This window comes from Pinus tabuliformis, chromosome 6 (genome assembly GCF_031772625.1).
Source record: "Pinus tabuliformis cultivar Carrire ecotype Pingquan chromosome 6, CPIR1, whole genome shotgun sequence".
Taxonomy (NCBI): Eukaryota; Viridiplantae; Streptophyta; class Pinopsida; order Pinales; family Pinaceae; genus Pinus; species Pinus tabuliformis.
Window position 1 is genome coordinate 1,663,736,038 of NC_142292.1, and position 4,218 is coordinate 1,663,740,255.

Sequence of the window (4,218 nt, forward strand, 5' to 3'; positions counted from 1 at the left end):
GAGGAACGTTCTCATCAATCATGTCAGAACTAGGACCAAGAACCACTAAAGGTCTTTCATCTTGTAAACTGATCACATCCCCCTCATCATCTATACTTGAAGATTGGATCCACTTTGATACTTGGTTTTTATATCTTGGTTTTTTAGAGAGTTCAGACAATGGAATAGGGATTTTGACTCTCTCTAATTCTTTTTCTACATTGAAAATTGTAGGAACATTTTTTTCAAAAGCATTATTTTCATTGGGTTGAACTAATGGCTGAATTATAGTTTTTTGAGTATGAGCAGTTTTTTCCAGAGGCTCATTTATTGTAACATTCTTGGTTGGCCTACTAGGGCCTACTCTAGGCCTTAAGTCATATATTCTATTTAATATTTATGAGAAGGCTTGATATTTAGAAACCTACAAAGTTTCGTATTTTGAATTAAAACTTGACCATTGGAAACTAGAATAATAACAATCTATTGTGATTGATCATCGAAATAATTTATGTGATTAGAAACTAATGGTCCAACGTCTTCGGGTTCTTGATTATCAATCATCAATGGTTGTTGAATTTGTTGATTAGGGTTGGGTCTTTGTAATATTTGGGGTTGGAAAGGTCTTTTGAACTGGGCTTGAGGACTATCTGATGCTTACTAAACAATTCTAGGTTGAGCTTCAATCTTTGAAATCCTATTTGAAATATTTCTAAGGAAGTGATTTCATCGATTTTGTAATCCTCAGTTTTTCTTTTAGAAGAAGAACCTCCTTCTTCCCTAGCTTTCATTTTTATTTCAACTTTCTCAGCCTTTGCTTTGAGTTTGGTTGAGGTTGATCTATTTGCCTCAACCTTAATAGCATTAGTCTTCATGTTTGCTATGGTTACAAAAGTTATTTCTCTAAGCATAATTGCAAAGTTATCATCAAATCCTTTAGAGAACTTGAATTTGGTTGCAACTACTGGTGGCTTATAATCTGGTGGCATTTTATTATAAATTTTATTAAATCATTTTATAAAGTCAGCCATAGGTTCACCAGGGTTTCTTTTAAGGTCATCAAATTTAGTCAGATAGTATATTGGATCTTTTTTAACTCCCCATTGGTTTTTAAAAATAGTAACTAATTCATTCCAAGAAGGGATTGAATTAGCTCTTAATTGTCTAAACCATATCCTAACATTGCCTTTAAGAGATTTAACAAACAATCTCATGTAGACATCTTCATGATATATATTCATGTTATCAACAAAGTCTAAGAAAGCTACCAAATGATCTTCAACAGACAAACTAGTTTCACCATTGAATCTAGGTAAGTGCTTGAGGTATCCATCTGGGAAATTATTTAGCTGATTGGGGAGAACTAAGGCTACATAACAAGCTTGAATTATGGGTTGAATACTAGCCATTAGATTTGATGAAGATGAAGATGAAGGGGATGAGGATGAACTTTTAGGAGTTGTAAGGGGTGAAGATGAATTGGAAGAGTTTCTAGAATTTTTATTTTTCTAGGTGTTTGTATGACTAATTTTTGTCCTTCAAGACCAAAATTTCCTAGATCATCAAATAAAGGATTTGTGTAAACAAAAAATTTGTCCTCAAAGCTAATAGAAGTATATGGATAAGTGTGAACTACTGAAGAAATAAAATCACTAGGCTTTAATTATGGTAAATCTAGACCTAGTTCTATTTCCAATTTAGGAGATTCTGAAAGAGGTTCAGGAATCTGGTAAGTTTCTAACTGATAGAAAAGGAGAGATGATTGCAAATCAACTCCTTTAGATAGCATTTCTAACACTTTTTGGGGTAGATCTGATAGTTCAAGAGGAACCAGAACAAGTCTAAAAGGATTAGTTTCAAAAACAATTTCAGATGGATGAATTACAAAAGCAGAAGTAGAGGCTTCTAGTCTTTGTCTTGCAAAGGAAATTATTACCAGTCTCCCAGTACTTGATAATGGAGAATAAAGTTGTGGGTCTGAGAGAGACCTAGTGTGTCTATGTGAAGCCAGTTTATTTTGTGAAAGTGCTAGGTGAATGAATTTAACCTACTAACCTTTTATTCAACGTTATAAGGTAAGCTTTTAATCGTTGTCTTAGGGAAAATAATTCAGAAACTTCATTCCTCGACAATGGTACCAGTCTGATGTTGTACCTATAAAGATAATTATAGGTTAGGAATTATGTCAGAGCATTTAAAATATTTTGTTGGTTTTTTAGAATGTTTGGATGACCAATGTTCTAAACTAATTCAAACAGGTGTTGAATCTTAATTAATAATGATATAATAAAAGGGTTGGTTCTCCACCTCTTTACAGAATTTTGGTTTAAAAGAGATGTGTAAAGTAGAAATCAAAGAGTCTATGGTATATTAAAAATCAAACAGATTACTTAATTAACCATATGAAAAAGATGCATGTATCCAATGTTTACAACCCAACAAAAATATATTTAAATTGATGAAGAAGTGACAATTTAAAGATGTAGAGGAGTTATTTCAGTCAAACAACCCAATAAAATAATCTCTATAATATATTATAACTTCACAAGGGATTTAAGACAAGTTGACACTCAACCTTATCTTACCCAGATTTCTTCATTCAAAATTCAATATATGCAAAAATTTACAATATGAAATGAAATAACAATGAATAACTCACAAGAAAACAACTACTTTGAGGTAAATTCAGAATCCTTTCATTAAAATCAAAGAACTTCAAATGAATACAATTATGCTTGATAGCTTATCCCAAGGGTTCAACCCTTTGTACTTCGATATATGAAGTATTTATACAATTTTCCTCAAAATATCTTGATTAAAATATCAATAATTCTTTACAAAATATCTAAAAAACCATTTACAAAAATAATACCAGAAAATAGGAAAATTAAACTACTAAAGCGTTCTGGCACTGCTTTAGAGGATTCTGATGATGACTTGGACTGAAAAGGTTGTTTCTTTGTTGTTGAATATTAACACCTATTTACTCAACAAGCTAACATAATTTATCCCATCTTTCTTCATCTAGGATGGAAAATTTGATTAACTTTCTATAAGTTTCATCCACTTTGGTATATTTTTGGAAAGTGGGCTTGACTATAAACAAATGTTTTATTTCATGTTTGATAAATAAGTCAAAATTCAAACCTTCCGTGAAAGTCTTCCCTATAATAATTCCATTTATGGTGGAAATTTGGATTTATCTCTTGCTATGGAATATAACTTTTGTTGATAATCATCCAACTGAACTAATTTATATCCCATCCCCTTTAAACCTATAAGTCCCTTTTGATGCAGTATATTGAACTTTCTATGGAATTTTTGAATGCTAGCCTGCAAATTATGACATTTATTCTCTAACTGTAGCATTAAATTTCATTTAGTAAGAACTCTTCTTACCTCAAGAATTGTCTCACTTCTATCTACAATCTCATATTCTTCCAGATCTTCTTTTTTCTTTGAATTTAAAATTCTTATTAAGGTGTTGCTTCACCTGGTTTTTCTCCCAAATCTTCCTTTACATCGTCTAAGACTTCTTTTGATTTCTGCACCAACTTTTCTTGCTCGAAAATAATTTCAATTGAAGGCCAATTTCAGTCATTGCTTCATTAATCTCCACCCACATATTCTCCTTTGCTTGTGGAATTGCCCGTTCCATAGCAGATTCTTTCTCTAGAAATTCAATCCTTTGAGTTAATCTATATGTCTTTTGAAGCTTTGACAACTACACATTGTCAATTTTTAATTTTTGTTCTTGGAGATTATTAAGATGAGATTTTAGTTTTTCAATCTCCTTCCCTCTAATAGATAAATCTTCCATAGCTCTTATTAATTTAGTCTATGTATCTGTAGACTATGTCTCCACTATTGTAGTAGCTGCTGAAGTAGAAGCCCTTGCTATTGATGTACTTATGATTGGAAATGTTGTTAGATGAATAACTGCTAATTGAGTTGATTTTTGTTCTTTATCTTTTAGAAACTTTTCTATTTTTAGTCTCCATTTCCTTAATCTGTCCATTTTGTTTAATGATTATTTTGAACATTATTTTTATTTTTACAATTGAATAACTTCCTTTGTTTGTGGATCTTCAGTAGATGGAAGTTTGTGATTCTTTTTTAATGCTGCAATATCAACATTTTTTTCTTTTAATTATCTCCTCAACAAATTTTACATTACTGGAATCATATCCCAGTTTAATCACCAAGTCCTCTAAAGACTTTATCTTGGTGTCTTTTGCC